The sequence below is a fragment of the Carassius carassius genome, chromosome 17 (genome assembly GCF_963082965.1).
Source record: "Carassius carassius chromosome 17, fCarCar2.1, whole genome shotgun sequence".
Lineage (NCBI taxonomy): Eukaryota > Metazoa > Chordata > Actinopteri > Cypriniformes > Cyprinidae > Carassius > Carassius carassius.
Window position 1 is genome coordinate 11,717,308 of NC_081771.1, and position 17,738 is coordinate 11,735,045.

General features: G+C 38.1%; 1 long non-coding RNA gene across 1 annotated transcript in view; it reads right to left on the bottom strand.

Annotated features, from left to right (window-relative positions):
• Window positions 1–9,538: 9,538 nt before the first annotated feature.
• LOC132161120 (uncharacterized) overlaps window positions 9,539–17,738 on the bottom strand; it is a 29,992-nt gene continuing 21,792 nt past the window's right edge. Inside the window, exons 2-3 of the long non-coding RNA XR_009438101.1 lie at window positions 10,349–10,507; window positions 9,539–10,217 (exon numbers count right to left, since the gene is read on the bottom strand). This is a non-coding gene — a long non-coding RNA (uncharacterized LOC132161120). The remainder of the gene's footprint in view (window positions 10,218–10,348; window positions 10,508–17,738) is intronic.

Sequence of the window (17,738 nt, forward strand, 5' to 3'; positions counted from 1 at the left end):
CATCTCGGTCCATATCACATGCACATTTAGACTAAATATGCTGCAGTGTTTCTCATAGTCACTGAATATCACAGTCTCAGGAAAACTTGTGTAAAGTGGCGGAGCACATTACACGGCCTCCAGTGTGGATGTAGGTCTACACTTCGTTCATTGGGTTGCCAAAAGTCGTTCTAAGTATTTTTCTGCGACTAGCTTTTCATGGAAAGAAGGCAAAGTCAAAAATCATTATAATCCACTTATCAAAATGTAGCAACATCTATCACTTGTAGCCTCGTTTTGGCTACTAGCTGAGTACTAGCATAGGCTAAAAACTATATCAAGTTTTCTATAAAGTAAGACTTTGTAAGGATGTAAATGGTGTCAAATTGTAATTCAAAATGTATATCATTAGGCTATCATTTAACAAGTTATTTTTATTTTTCACTTATCGCTTAAAAGCATTTTTTTATATAAAGCTAGAACTAGCTAATTAAATTAATAATCTCGTAAAAAGCTAATAATGTACTTTTTTTTTTTTTTACAACTATAATTAGGTAAGAACCTTTCCGATGACAGGACGAAAAGCAACCTGTTGGAAAAAGGTTTAATTAATACCCTTTATATCGCTTTACAGACATTTAAGGATTTTTTCCCGGCAGTTTATAAACATTATCCTACTACTGAATGCTGTTTATAAGTTTTGTGCAAGAAGAAGATTGCAAGAGGATGAAGCTGAATGCAAAGTTCAGCAGCAGAGAAGAACGCCTGCAAACGATTTTTATTACACGACCATTTAGCGCCATCTAGTAATTCAAATATGAACTACATCTGCAGAGCCACCGAGTGGACTGGTCAACACTCTCAGTTTAAAAGTTTAGGACACTTGTTTGGTAAGAACTATCCATATTACTTGCATAATGACAATTTTTGTATTTTATATATCTCTTTATAAATATTACCACACTCAACAATTGATGATTATAATAAAGTATTAAGTTAAAAAAAGTGGGCTACATTTTAAATACGCTTAGGCATTTTTATCAGTGTGCATAAAGGATGCAGAAATATTTACACACAACTCACACTGCTTTTTTCGTTTAAAACAGGAAAACACTTGACATGATGAAACGTTTCCTCCTTTATGCATCCCTATGTTTCCCAGTTGTTTGTTGCCTATAGCTATTTCAGTGTGGCCTTTGAAGGGGGCATTGCAGGTGTTTGCAATTACCTGCTTTGAGGCACAAAGTGTGGATCAGTGCAATCATTTTGAATTTCCATCACACCTTTTGTGGTGCAGAGAGTATAGAGATTGAAACCACATGTTAGAGGAAAACCTGTGAGGACACGCTCATCTTGAAATGGTCACCCTGCTTTTGCCAACCTTAACTTTGAGCGCACCACCACCTCGACAGATTTACAATGTTGTGGCGGGCCACTCATTCATTTCCTGTTTATACCAAGGTTACAGCTGGATCCAGAGGCGAGCAGCACAACCCAAGAAAAACCACCCGACCCCCTTCAGACGTGCTTTCCCCTTCCCGCCTCTGGAGGACAGCTTTACGAGGGGCTCAGGTTACTGGTGTGCTGACCACTGTGCCGGGGCGCCTGTGCACATGTCACAACATGACCAGAGGGTTAGCCAGCATGCATGTCAATGAACTTTTCCCACACTCTGTGCAAATGCAAAAGGCTCAAGAGGAGAAAGAAGGGGCAAAAAGGGAGAAAAATAAAAAGGACTAAACGAAAGCCCCCTCTTTGCTTTTGCCTTGGCTCTTAAGTGTTACCATATGGCAAGATCTCTCCCTCTCTCGTTCTTTTTTCTCATTCTATCTCTCTCTCTCCTTCTTTCTCTCTCTTAACTCGTCATCATTACCGCCTTGTCTTTGATTGTAGCCCTGACAAGCCTGGGATTTATGATTTAAGCACAGGGATTGCTGTGCCAAGCTCTGGACTCACTATGCAGCCCTCTTTCTCCCATTCGTACGCCTTTCCCCTCTCTCGCCCTCTCCTGCAGTTGCAGGGGAAAGGCTGTTTTCTGGCAGGAAATGAATAGCTCCCAGATGAGCTGAGGAACCTGAGAGGTCGTGAGAAAGAGGCGAACCCCCTTCCCACAGCCGGCGCACTGCCAGCCGCCGGGGGAATGTGGGAGAGCGTCTCTCTGACACACGCATCAACTCTCCCGCTGCTTGCCCAAACACCCCACCGCCTGCCTGCCTGCCAGCAAGCGCTGACGCACAGGGCCCATCTGAGGGGGGTAGAGCGGAGATGATTGGGGCAGTATGTGGGTAGTTAGACTGCAGAGGTATGGCCTACATGAGGACAAGAGCAGGGGATGGGAAAGAGGATGGAATGATGAAAGCCATGACAAGAAGAACACGTTCTCTAAATATAGTTACAGAGGTTATACATGCACTAAGTGTTTTTATCTGTACCTGGAGAGTCGATTACAACTAGTTGCAAATGCAGAACAACAAATTCATTATTATATCATTTATAATATTCACTTCGATATACCCTTGAATTTATTACCTTGTGATGATCACTAAGCCAAAAAAGTGTCTGTTTAATTATTATGGGTTGTTTCACTTTTGTATAAACATAAAGCGTAACTTGGTTTGAGATTGAGAGCCTCTAAACAACTTTTTCAAGTTCTCAGACATGAGCAGCAATTGTCAAGGGCTTTCACTCTGACAGGAGCAAATAAGGATTAATGTGAATGACCAATGAGTAATCAAAGTGACACTTTTGGCACGGGAGATGAAGGAGATGGCAAAGGCTCTGCAGTATTTAAAGTTGAAGGAAAACAAATAAATTAACACTATATAGATACACGGAAAATCTTTCAAAAGAATAAAGGAATACATTTATTTTGCCTGTATGGCAAAAAAGGTATAATTTTAAAATGTACAGCTTAAGACAGTCCACTTAGTATTGAAATGTTTTGGCTTAATGTGGCTTGTTATTATAAATACATAATATCTAAAATACGCTGCTGTTTAAATGTTTCTGGTTGCTAAGATTTTTTACAGTTTTTGGAAAAGCTCTAAAAATGCTGCAGTTATAGTAAATACAGTAATATAGGGAAAATTGTTTACAATTAAAAATTATATTAAAATTGTACAGTATTTTATTGTAAATATTTCACAATGGAATTTATTCCTGTGATTGCAAATCTGAATTGTGTCCTTCATGAATAAAGGTATTAAAGTCCCTTAAAATAAAATAAAAATATAAATAAACAAATAAACAGACAAACTTACTGACCCAAAACTTTAAAATGGCAGTGTGAATATATATATTAAGGTATGTGCTTATCTTTAAGCTATACCTCTCAACTAAAAACATCTACATAGCAAAGACAAATATGTACATAAAACATAAGACATAAAATATAATAGAATATAATAAGGGTTTAAAACAGTCTGTGAATCCAGTTTGTTACTCTTGTATACACCATTTTATTTTAAATCTTTTAAATAATAATGGATCGACCAGTTCCATAATATTGAATTTACAGTTGCAGGAGCTCTCCTGCACTTTTTGGTTACTTTCGTAGTTCTTTTCCTGTAAATCATTTACAATACAATCAATACATTTCCTTTCTGGATGTCTAATGTCTCTGGTGTTTTGTATTTGTGTGAATACTGACACTTTACCGGCACTTTTCTTTTTAATCTAAAGCTGCAAGGTTTTTTGGTCAAGGAGAGACGGATATGAACTTCAAGAGACACGTTTTTCTTGTGATAGGCTTGAGTGATGTCCGTCAGGTCCTTTGGGAATCTCCTAGGATGTATATTTACACACACAGACACACATACAGAGATATGCATGAGACAAAACACATAAAAGGCAACTCTGTGGCTGTTGTTGTATTTCTACTTCAAATAACTTGTCCGATATCAGCTCTAGGAAATGTTTTAAAGCTTACTTCATTTTTCAACTTGTGTACTACAATCTTACAGAACACACACTGTTTTAATCCTAGAGTGAAATTATTGTCTGCTTCAGTCTACATTCTTTTCTTAAGATTAGGTGGTGCTTGTATTCCGAAATTTCGCTCACGTTTTGACGTTTTGTTCCCATTGTCATTCTTCTGGACTTTGCGGTACCAGATAGAGAGGCTCAAATCATGCTAAAGGTTCCATGAGCTTCTGAAACACAGGGATGTGAAATGGCATTATCCCACCTCCTCTCACACCGTCCACGCAAAATGGTTTAAGCCGCAGCGATGCTTCCGTGGGCCACTGGCTAATCCTCTTTCTTGTATAAAACCAGTGACGGGACTGCTACATCGCTGGGCAGTGCGATAGTGCACTAGTGTGACAAGCCATTAAAGTGCGGTACTGTCTGTGTGTTTATTTACATTCTTGTCTTTCAGATCCACCACAGAGCTTTTATTCTTGCCAGTGATCACTCTGGGAAGGTTCTCTGATCTGACACCCACAGGCTGCTGTTCTGCCGATGCTCTTTTGCATCAGACATAATGAGACGGGTAGGGGTGGGCTACTAAGGTTGCATCACGTGTGTCATATCTTTTTAATGTCCATTTTTTAAGAGGGTTAGTTATGTTTGTATTCTTTCTTTCTTACAAAAGATAGTTGTAGGACAGTTGAGCATGTTCAAAAGGTAATTGAGTCCTGTATCAGAATCTACTAATGCCCCCTGGTGGCTTCAAAGTCATACTGCAAATCTAAAAGTGTACATGGTTCAAGTGGGAAAACTAACTTGAAACATATGACTTTTTTTCACACTTCGTCGTTGTCGTTCAACATTTTTACAGTGTATTCTTTGTGCAAAATGTTAATTCTCAGTTCAATCTTACTCACCTGGCCTTCACTGAAATGTGGTCTTGTTTCAGAGGTGCACAAGTAACGGTGGAAACTCAAGATGTTTGACGGCCTCCAGATCACCTTCATACCCTGGAGTGGGACTGAATTTAATCTTGGTCAAGCGCAGAAAATTCGCATTGCTGTGATGTATTTCAAACTACATTCCTTGAAAATTCCAACAGAGAGCTTTTAATTACTTTATTGATAGTTCATACAATTCTTTAACTATTTTTAAACTTTAACTTTTAGCAACCTGCTGATCTAACACACTAGACTGACAAAAATACTTATATTCATTAAAAAATACTTAAAAACAAAAATGCTAAAGTTTTTAAGTTTTTATTCTGATAAATGTGTGTTTTTTGCCAATACAAGTCAAAACATTTTTTTGTTTGGAATGACATGAGGGTGAGTAAATGATTTCATAATTTTATTTTTATTTTTAACCAGTGAAAATGGAACTTGTTATGGGGCATCCATAGAGCAAAACACTAATCAGTCTAAAAATATCCATTATTGAAACAGTTCACTAAAGTGCACTGGAGGGAGGGAGACCGAGTACCCTGTTCCCATGTTTCTCAATGCAGCTTCCTTTTACCCCTGTAAGCCAGAACCCTCTACAAATGGTGTCAGAGTAATCAGCAGTGACTTGAAATATGTGGCGTCATTGAAATGTGGATTCTGTGACTAATGTTTTTATAATCCTCCTTTGAGCAGTGGCCTGTCTCAAGAAGGCATTGGAGGTATTCAGTTTGCATTCCCTTTTAGGTCAAAATCTGCCTTTATTAGCATAATTTAGGTGAGATTTCTATGTATGAGGCCTAGGAGAATATTAATAATAGTCAAATTGTATTACCATCTCTGTGTAAGACTGCATGATGCCCACTGAAAGCAGGGTCAATTTGATTAAGATGCAATTGTTTCTACATTTCACCACTTAAACATTGTGGCCATATACAATCGGTGCCTACACTTTCGTTTAGTGATAAAAGAAGTGATGCTGCACATGGAACACCCGTGCATTTTTAGAGGTCTTCTGCATTCTATTAGGAAATGTAGACTTTATTTTACAGTCTACTGGGGTTTCGTAAGCAAACACCTATAAACACACCACATTCACTATATGGACATTCCCTTTGGCTCTACACTGTACGTCTTGTGTCTTGCATATCAATGCAGTCTGCAGTAAAAATGTAGATGTGCTGTACAATAAAGACCCTTCTTGCATTCATTTATAGACATTCGGTGGAATCTACATGCTTGTAAGAACTTTCTTTCAAACCAAACTTTTAAAACTGAAGCCCCCTTCTATAAATGTTTCAGTGTTACAGTCCATTTTGCAGTCTCATCTCCAAAAAAAATCCCTGTAAATCCAAACCTTTTGTAGTGGCAGCAGCAAACTCCTGTAGTTCCCAGAATTCTCTTTGACAGCATGTCGTGCTATACGAGACAGCCGTGCAGACATATAGAAATCTAACAAGATTTTTTTCCTCTGCACTGCTTGTCTGGTTAAATGGTGAAGAAAGACACGTAACCATGGTGAGATGATAGTAAAGCTCCATAAAATGATGGGGAGAAACTGGAAAAGGCTTTAGTTTCTTGGCGAGTAATAGATGTAAAGAATATTGGAGTTCTACAATAGAGTCGGACACAGATCAGTCTTCAGCAGAAAGCTAAACAGGTGGTCACTGAAAACAGAGAGAGAGAGAATGTGAAATCATTCTGTGGTATAGATTTCACTGATAGGGCCCAAGGGGTTATTTGCTGCCTTGTTCCTTAGGAAGCTCAAAAATATTTCAAGTCCTTATATCCTGGGAAACTCTGACGGAAATATCCCTACAACTGTAGGACTCCACTGAAAGGAATAATTCTCACAATTCAAATTCTGTCATAATTTATTCTCCAACAACACTCATGTTGTTTCTTTCTTAGAGCACAAAAGATTAATTTTTACAGAATATCTAGTACTCTTTTCAACTGAAAGTTAATTTAAAAAATCCACATAAAGTGGCGCACACAAATTGTGTTCACTTTTTCTCTGAAAATCGTTGAAAATCTCTCTCTTAATTTTGAGAACTTAATTTTGGTCTGGATTTGCCACCCAAAGCTATCATGTGCTTTCAGAAGAATTGAACTATTTTGTACAAACTGTATGAACCACTTCTACATCCCCTTTGAAGCCAGAAAGTGAGCAATAAATTATTTTAAAAAATCATTAGACGAAAACACAGATTTCCATAAGAGATACATTTATGATGGATGGATGGATGGAAAGTCAAACAGCTAGCTAGCTAGATAGAAAGATACATAGATAGTCAGTCAGTGATTGAGGCATCTGTTTGCACACAGTTGTACAAAGCAGTTATTCCATTAAGACAATAGGTCAGACTAGATTACATTAAAAACTGAGATTTCTTCTTCTATTTTTGATAGAGCTCTGAATGAAAAATAAAAATCTAGTATAAACATATACCACCAGGATTTTTTAAACAAAGTGTGGGTCATCTGTGGGTTTGGTGTGTGCATGAATGTGTCTTCCCCTCAGAACGCAATTTTTTTTTGTGTAATCATAGAGTCATAATGACAGACTACCTTAAGATAAGATGCGAGATGTTCGGAGCAGATGCTTCAGGTGTGAGATAAACTGGAAGTTTTGTGAATTTGATCATGTTGGACTGACAGCGGGATGTGTGTATGGTTCTGCTTAAGTGAGCCTGAAGAATCCGTGTGGATCTCGTACTGGGACAATGAGCTCCTTTCATCACTTGTAGTGTGCCGTTTCTCTCTAACACAGGACGTTTTAAAAAAGATTGGATGCAGGCTTACGGTCTCTTTTCCCTCCCTCACAAACCTCTCCTGTGCAATAAAGGTATACAGGCACACAGAGTCAACTAACAACCCATGTTACATCATGACATCATTAAGACCTTGCCTATGCAAATTGGCATACAGAATTTTAATTGTTAATATTAAGTAATTTATATATGGTATTTATGTATTTTACATTTATAAATAAATTAGTTGGTTTGGTTATGATTGGGCGCCAATATTCCTCATTTCCATTTAATATGAACAACATTCTTCTTGCTCATCATTTAACAAGAACAAAAAGAGTCTTTTTCAAATTCTCCAGAGGCGCATGATCATAAATAATCATGTGTAAACTCTTGAGATGGCTCAATGGCTCTGAAATTCTCTCAAGACCACTACCAGAGGGACCTACACAGAAAGGAAGAACCCTTATTAGGCTTTTAGGAGAGCACCAAGAGAATAATGCCTATTTAACCTCAACATCTAAACCTTTCACCCAGTCAGACAAGATTTGCAAGAGACAAAAGAACCAGCACAATTAGAAAAGGCTCTGCATCAGGTACTAATGGAGCTTGAAGAGCAGAAGAAATCCCTGTGGTGTAGAGCGTCATGTTTCCCTCAGCCGCTTCTCTGAAAAAGTGTTTTATCTGTCATCTAACCATCCCATTGCTTTGCTTCAGCTGTACACGGATAGAGCGATGGCAGGCAAGGACGCGTAGAGTCAGGGCTGTCAAAGGGGACCACCTGCATAGTCCTCTTTTTCCTGTGGGATTACTGAGGGTGCGGGCCAGAGTCTGGAGGGGTTGTTGGTGGAGGTCCCAGGGTGGAGAGTGAGTGGCGTGGAAAGTCGAGCTGGCGTGAGGTGCCAGGAGGGTTCTGCCACATACTGCATGCTCCCCGTGCTGCCCCTTCACAGTCACATTGGTTTCGTGCCGTGCAGCTGCCAACTTGTCTTTCATGGGACGGCCGCCTGGGCTGTCTCTCTGAGGTGGGAGTTCTTTCACATTCAAAGCAGTCTCACTGAGTAACCACACATTCCCATACAAAAACTCAAAGAGCCCCCACGCACCCCCTCCTGCCCCACGCCAAGCTAGGCATAGCTTTCCCACCAGCGGCAGACAAATGTGTTCACCCCATACCATAATGCGACAGATATGGGCGAAGTCCTTCCATGTACTCTCCTTTGGCGAGGGCACATTCCAAGCTTTGTGTTCTGAACCATAAGAGTTGAAGGCCCTCGAGTTTTTAAACACTATAGGTTCTGAAGTGACAAGTGGTCTGATAACTGCTTAGACAGGATTTTTAACACATTCTTGAAACAAATATCAATTTAAATATTACTGAAAAAAATATTCAACTTTAATATTACTTTAATGCAATAAAACATTAAATAAGTTGCATAAATTTTGTGTAAAAAATGTGACTATAAGATTTTGGATTAGTTGCTTTTATTTTTTGCAGACCATATAAATGTAATGAAAGCTGAGCAAATCAATCATTTTGTGTTGACATTGTTCTATTAGACATTATCTTTATTTCATTTCATTAATATTTATTTATTCTTAACATAAACACAGCCAACCTGAAGAATTTGAGCACATGGTTAGCCATTATTTCAACACAAAAGCTACAGCAAATGGAGTTACAGTACATTTTAATGACGTGTTTGTAAATGAAGATCAGCGCAGACAAAGGCTGCAGACAGCACACCTTGTTTGTTATCTTTATTTTATAAGTTCACAAAGTTTTGTTGTTATTATGTCTGTATCCAAAAAAAAGTAGACCCTTTACAGATTCGATTGATGTATTGCTCTTATCTGTACGATTAAAACTGAAAGTGTAATTTAAGTTCTTATCGGGGTTATCAGGAGAAAATGACTCAAAACGTGTATCCGCGTTAATCGACCCCAGAGGGTTAAATATCTTGCTTAAGTTTAAACGCTAATGTCAGAGACTGATTCTGTGTCTTTTCTTTCATGACACAAAAGTCTGACTTGCTTTACACAGAATTCTGACCTTAAAAATGGAATTAAAGCATCTTCCACATCTTTGACTATTTAAAACACAGCTAGAAGTGCCAAACATGGCACCTTAAATACATACCCTAGATGGAATTTTTGTTGTTAGCAAGCAACTGGTTATAAAGCCACCAAGAAAGGAAACTCACTCTTTAAGCCAGACAGCTGCAAGACTTTTGATGATCGTGGTTCATTCATTCAGCATTCCCGGGCCTGCCCCCTTGTCTCATTCGAAAATTAATAGTTTGTTTGGGTTAATTATCTTTGGTCTTGCCATTTCTTAACTGTTGAACTATGTGTGACTCATTGGCTCCAAAGTCAATGTATAACGATTCCCTCTGGACTTTGCTTTGCATTCCCACAAACTCTCTAAACTAATAATTGTTGGCTCTTTATTGTTTTGCTGCTGATTCAGCTAATTAGGGATTAACTCCAAGAGCCTTGTCCTGAGTCTTGGCAGTGCCACCTTTTGATGGAGCAGTTCTCCATGTGCTCTGTGAACAGTCCTTTCAAACAGACCTCCATCCATTTCCCCCGGCCTTTTCAAGGTGGCAGATTTGCAGGCCTCAGCATCACTGCACTGTGATTGAAAATCACATTTGAAAAGAATAGAACATCTGAGCACCCCCATTTTTTTTAGGATTGAGCTAAATGTGTGAGGTGGGGGTGCTCTTAGATATTTTTTTGGTTGCCTTTTTTAAGAGTACTCACCTTATAGCATGTTGGAGAGAATTCAGACTTTAGATCCAGTGTATGCTAGTCCACCACTGAACACCAGCCCGGCTCGCAACCGCTCTGACATTCTAATCATAACCCTGATGGCATGTCTGCTCAGAGGAGAACTCCATGAGCTCCTGCCATGCCAGCTCTCTTTGTGTGACAGGAGAGAGATGAAAATGGGATTAAAATGGTGGATAATGGAGGGAGAAAAATCTATTTCACTCAGCAAGCCACTGAGAGCTATGGCTGCACTGGCGTGTCACAGAAAGTGTGTGAGGGTATAAGAGTAAAAGAAAAAGAAAAAAAAACTACATAATTGATTGTGTGCATTCAAGTTTATGTAACATTTATTCATTTGTATCTTGCAATGATTATTGTGGTATATCTGACTCAAAAAGTTTGGAAATGCCTTAGGCATAATGGAATTTTAGACAATATCAACATAAATCCTTATATAATACAGTATAATCATATATACATAACATTAAATAAATATAAACTCAAAACATATTTAAACATTTAAATGTATTAAATCTAAAATATATACATGTATAACTGTTTTTTTTAATCAGTTAATATCTTTATTCTGAAATGATGCATTCATTGACAAAAGGAGACTATACAATTTAGAATGTTACAAAAGAGTTAAATCAAAATGCTGTTCTTTTGAAGAACATTAATATATAGATTAGAATAAAGAATAATCTATAGGGTATAGGGAGATAAAGAATCATGAATATATAGATAAAAAAAAAAAAAAAAAAAATATATATATATATATATATATATATATATATATATATATATATATATATATATATATATATATATATATATATAATGTTCGCTAAGCCCCAAATCAGTATATTACAATGTTTTCTGAATGAACGTGACTGGAGAAATTGCTGGTGAAAATTATATTAAATTATATTATATTAAATTATAATTTATAATATACTGAAATTGAAAACAATACATTCACAAAATGACAATAATATAACACAATATTATTGTTTTTATTGTGTTTTGATCAAATAAATATGGCCTTGGTAAGTATAAGATACTTATAAAAAAAAAAAAAAAAATTCCAACTATTGAAAATAATGTATAAAAAAGTGTGTGTGTTCAAAAAAAAAATCAAAATTGCCAATTGGGCATATGATTTTAATATTTTACCATTATTATGCAATTAATAAGAATATCATTATAGCATTATAGCAACCTGATTAAAAGATGCTGATATTGCAGAATTGTACAATTCTATAGCCAGGAAAGAGAGCTGAAACCAATGACAAGAGTATAGTGGAATTCCAGACCACTTGACAGCTCTCACCCTCTTGATTGTTTGCCCTGGCCGTGGTAATCTAATAAATGTTTAAGACTATAATCAATTTGCAATGCTTGATGGGCATCTCTGTGATTCAACTTTAAGAGAGAGAGAGAGAGAGAGAGAGAGAGAGAGAGAAAGGGAATACTTTTACAAAAAGCATGAGCCCAAGAAAAATAGTCTGGCGAATAATGACTCCTGGAGTATAAATCTTATTCATGGCACACAAAGTGGCCATTGGGCGAATAAAGGCAAAAGCCGTAGTGCTCTCATTATCTGCTTGGCTTTCTTCTGAAGAGTTCTGGGATTGGCTCCCTTTGTGTGAAACAGCAGGTAGCAGAAGAGTGTCAGGTCAACTTGAGGGCCCCCACTTGCCACCTCTCTTCATGCACTCATACTTAGAGAAACCAACCTGTACACCACTGTTGTAAGAGAGCAAAACGATGAGAGGTCATTCAGAATCAAGCATTTTGCTTATTAGTACTGTAGCTTGATTATTACATGTCAGAATAAATATTACGTTTATGTTTTAAATTTTTTACATTTAAGTTCAATAATTTATTTATGCACTTTTGCTTCCAAGATAAAATTGTAAAATTTGTGATGCAGCACTGAGGGTCCAGTCCTAAAATCTCAAATGGCAGGCTTGATCTTGATGTTACTGTTTTGCAGTCATTGATAAAAGCCGCACCGTAGCTGTCTTTGGCGTCAAGAACCCGCTCATTACAGAATCACAGACAGCCTTTTTATTCAGATTATAGTTTCACACTCCCTTTGATTCGCCTTGTATCCGCGTTCGCCTCTTCATAGTTGAGAAGAGCGTCAGCCCTGTGGGAGGCTAGCTGCTCTCTCAGAATGTAGAATGGAGCTCCCCACTTAGAGCTGCAGCTAATCGAATAACAGCCCCAGCATGGTGCCCAGCATGAGCGCTCTCCCAGCGGGATGGTGAGGGCAGCTCGACTGGGGTCTGCAGGTACTGCTGGAAATTAGTAGTCGACTGGCCTCTCTTTCTGGTGGTGTCAGACGTGGGCCCCTGATGAGAGATTTGTTGATATGATAACTTGATTAGGCCTTGGGCTTGAGGGCAAGGTGGCAGAGAGCCAGTACTCTACTTAGCAATAGCAACCTCAGATCTAGTGCCGCCTGGATGACAGCATCAGTCTCAGGCAGGTAATCCTTGGATAACAGAGGTAATAGAGGGGTCATACTATATTAGCAATGCTAAAATGAAAAATGTTTGCTCACTATTGCAATAGTACAACCACAAAATGTAAACTATACGTATTAGCATGTTTTTAATGTGAAAAAGTTTTCTCTGTGAAAGTAAATCTAATTTTACAACTTTGTTGCCTTGACAATGCAACACCATAAGCATTAAAATGGCTGTAAAAAGATATAACTTCCACATTTATGCTTTTAAATCTTCCAAAAATTCCCTACTATTGTAAGTGCCTCAATGTAATCTCAAAACACGAAATGAAGCAAGATTATACTGTAAATACTTCTACAAATTTGGGGTCAAATGAGTTTATCTTATTAAAGATGGAACATTCCTTTACATTTAATTAGTATGTCTTTGTATCCAATAAAGTACATTTGGCATACAAAGAGAGTCAATATTGTCCTTTTTCATAGCCACCGTGGTATTATTTTCCCCTGGACTGTACATATTCAACACTCTCAACAGCTATTCATGTTTCTTGACCCTTAGGGAATCCAGCTAGAGTTTCTCCCATGTGAGAGAAGTGGGAACTTATTGGTACACAATACGTTTTTTCTGCCCTCTCGAATTATTTGTGGCATGGCGTTTAGGGGCCATTCAGTCAATTAACTTCACATCTCCGCTTTACCAAACAACAGTGTCCAGCAATATGGGCAGGCTAAAGACCAAACAGAAGCCTCCCCTTCCCAGTTCAGCTATTGAAGACCTTCAGAAAAGACACCAAACAAAGGCCAGCCCCTTTCTGTCTCGATGACTCTTCTCTTTGTTGCTTCTTCGGCCTTCATAAAGGAAGAGGGACGCTCTTGTTTGCCCAGGAGGTGGTTTAATGGCCCTGGGTGTAACAATGGGGCCACATTCAACCTCGCTAGAGAGACTCATTGTGTGGGGATGCTACCAAAGAGCAAGGTCCAGGGACATTCCCACTAGGCCTAGTGAATAGCAGGGAGGAATAGGCTCAGGGGTAGAAAGGCGCCATTGAGGTGATAGGCAGGTTCCATCTGCCCCCAATGCCTCCTTTACCTAGTCTTTCGAGAGGCAGGGGCCTCTCCTGCCACAATGAGCAAATTTAGTGTGTCGGGGTGGCTTAAAATGCTCACTTTAGAAGAAGCCATTGAGGGAAATATCAACACTGTGGACGGGGGTATTGGTTTATTCATCCATTTCAGCCCCTTTCCATTGACTGAGTTCCTTTCCCTTTCAGCTCCTTTCTCTTTTCCCCATTCAGAGAGCTTCTCTCATCCCAAAAACTTCAGACCACGCTATTTTTCCCATACCTTGCAAAGGGGCGGATGACAAGAATTAAGTTAGTTCTGCCACAGCCCATCGTTTTTGTGCCTTATTGGTTGTGGCAGGTATCAGAGACCAAATGGACTATTAATCAAAACAAAAATCAAGAGGACACATAAAGTATGGACTATAGGGTGAAACATGGATTTTTTTTTTACTTTCAGTTAGTCTTATGCTTTTACTATAATTGTACTCATATACATGCATGACACACATATTCAAATAACCGTCCAATTGGAAGAAACAATGGCAGCATTTATTTTCCCTTGTGTCATTTTAAAACTGTCTAGTGAGTTCCCGTATTTTGTTTGCAACCCTGATTGGCTTTCATTGTACGTACAAAAAGTTGAAATATTCTTCAATATATTCTTCAATATAAAAAGGCTCTTTATGCAGGTGAGAGTGGAATAATGTAGCCACCCTAGCCATACAAAGAGTCTTGGAAAATATTTCTAAATCCTCTTCTATAAAAACAGCATTTATGAACCAGTTTGGACTTAGCTTTTTGCAAAGATTTCAGACGATGCCAAAACTTGCTAAGACTCCAGATGAAGCCAACCTTGGATTGACAAATAAAACTTTCAAATATTACCTACAGTATATTGTAATCATACAAACACAAGCTGGACACATGCCATTTTGGACATTACTTTTACTGGAATCATCTCGGGCTGATTACTTCCTACTTCCTAAGAATACTTCCTAATTGTAACACTAATACTTTTATTTTCTGTAAAGTTGCTTTAAATCAAAAAATATAATCAGAAAGTATTGTCAATGAGTAATGTCAGAAACGTTATACAAATAAATGTGAATTTTGGATCTTAGGGCTAAGGAAATAACAAAAATGCAGAACATCTCTGTTCATTCTATACCTAACAGAGAGTGGCCATCTGTATGGCCTTATGCTTACTGTGTCTACAAACTCAATCTACATAAATTCTCATAACCCAGACTTTTTGAGATGGGCACCCAGCTTAGCATCAGAGTCACCCATGTGAAATGTCAGCTCCAGGACCAGACCAGGGGGTAAAGAGACCCCCAGCAGATGGTCAGCTCTCATGGAGCCATCGAGTCCCTGCTGTGCAGAAACAAGGTAATCAAGTTATCTGTAGAAAAAAATAACTATAGATGAGGACATTTATCATAGATGAGATAATGTGAAGTTGTGAATACCGACACTTAGTTTTACACTTATGCTGCGGCGTTTCCACCGAAATTAACCAGAACATTTGTACCAGGAACTTTTTTCCCCAGGAACTTTTTTCCCCCCAGACCTGTTGCTTCCGGCGTTTCCACCGCTGTCTAAAGTACCAGGAAGATTAGGCAAATAGACTGGTGACGTAGGTCAGCGTGCGTTTCTCAATACAAGGTGCGCTGATTTTGTACGTGCATCCTCGTAGTTCAGACTTTGTCCATTCGACTCGGGAGTGTGATGTCCACGACGACGCGAATCCGGTAACTCTGCAAACAGCAGCGTACTTGATAACATCAGTCAGCTCACCTTGACTACTGCAATTTTCCTCACTGTATATTTACAATAAAACGAATTATGATATCAAATACCACTGCCTTCTTTCGTTTTCATTTAAATATAATAACAGCTGCAGAAATGTACTTCAGGGATATGTGTATATATACAGCAATTACAATGAAACAAAATATAATATCAATTTGCCTTTTTTATTTTTATTTTAACATATAGATAAGGCAAGGCAAGGTCTAGTCGAGTAGAGGCTGCTGATCGCGTGGAGCTCACGTCTCAGAACTCGGCAAAACTCATTTTTAAATAGGCGCTGTCTTTATAAATAAATTGCAGATTTGAGTTTTAAACAACTACATTCTCGCCTGAAATACTTTTAAAATTACATTTCATGGCAGAATAACAGTAATATTTTGAAAATTATCCCAATAAATGGTGGTTGAAATCACAATGCTGTGTGAACTCAACCAACCAGGATGTTTAGAGCCCAAGTCCCACCCCTGAAAGCTTGGAATAGTGAGGACAATTTTTTTTTTTATAAAAGAAGAAAGTCATATACACATTGGATGCATTGGGGGTGACTAAAACAAGCCTAATTTTCATTTTTGTGTGAACTAACCCTTTAATATCTAAAGCCGTGTTTTCACTGCTGGAACTTTACCCAGGAACTAGGGACTTTGGGGTGGTACTCGGTGTGTTTCCACAGCAGGAACCAGGATCTAAGTTCGGGGTAAAAAATTGCCCCTCAGAAAGTCCCTGCTGTCGAGGTAGTACTTATTTCAAAGGTTTGGATCTTTCGTGGGTGGGACTTAACATGCTGATTGGTTGAGTTCACAAAGCATTGTTATTTCAACCACTATTTATTCTGATAATTTTAAAAATAGTACTGTTATGTTGTCATATTGTGAAATATTGTAAGTATTTCAGGCAGTAATGGAGTTGTTTAAAACTCAAATATGCAGTTTATTTATAAAGACAACGCCTATTTAAAAATGTGTTTCGCCAATTTCGGAGACGATCAGCTCCATGCGATCAGCGGGAGCTCAGTGCTCATATTTACCAACGAGAGCAGTCTCGACTCGGCTAGCCCTTCTGACATTTGCAGCTGGCTATGATGTCTCTTTAGTGGTTAAACATAAAATATAATTCGCTTTGGGTAAATCTAACAGGTAATATTTGGTCATTATTCAATTAATCTATTAATATGTTAAAATGAAAACAAAAAGAGTCAATACGTTTTGATATAATATTGCATTTCATTGTAACGTAGGCTATATAAGCCTACACATTTCCCTGAACTACATTTCTGTGGCTATTAATATGTTTAAATGAAAACGAAAGGAGGCAGTGGTGTTTGAATTCATATTTTGTCTTATTGTAAATATACAGTGAGGAAAATTGCAGTAGCCAAGGCGTACTGACTGATGTTATTAAGTACGCTGCTGTTTGCAGAATTACCGGACTTGCGTCATCCCGTCAGCGGAAGATCACACTCCTGAGTCGAACTCGCAAAGTCCGAACTACTGAGGATGCAAGTCCGAAATTTGCATACTTTGTATTGAGAAATGTGGGCAGACCTATGTCACCATTTCTGGGAGGAAAAAAGTTCCTGGTACAATTGTTCCGGGTTTTTCAGGGTATTTCGGTGGAAACGCGGCTTAATAAAACATCATAGATCACTATTGCGCTATTTTGTAACAAAACCTAATCAAATGTATTGTTTTAAAAATGTAACCTATTTAACCTCAAAACTGTTCAGAAGGAAGTCTCTCAAACGCTGATATTCAAATGAAAAGTCAACATCAATACGAGCATAACTATTCAACAAATGTGTGGAGACAAAATTTAGTGGTCAAGTGCATTTTACCCTAGTGACCCTATAAAATGTAACAACACTTAACCATGGCAATTCTTCTTTTATACATGCACGAAAAACAATATTCAGTTTTGGGAAAAGTGCAACAGCAATGATAGAAGGCATACACAATAAAGGTCACAATAATGCCCTCGTTCAAACTTCACTAGATCACTAGAGATTATATAATCACAAATATTATTTAGC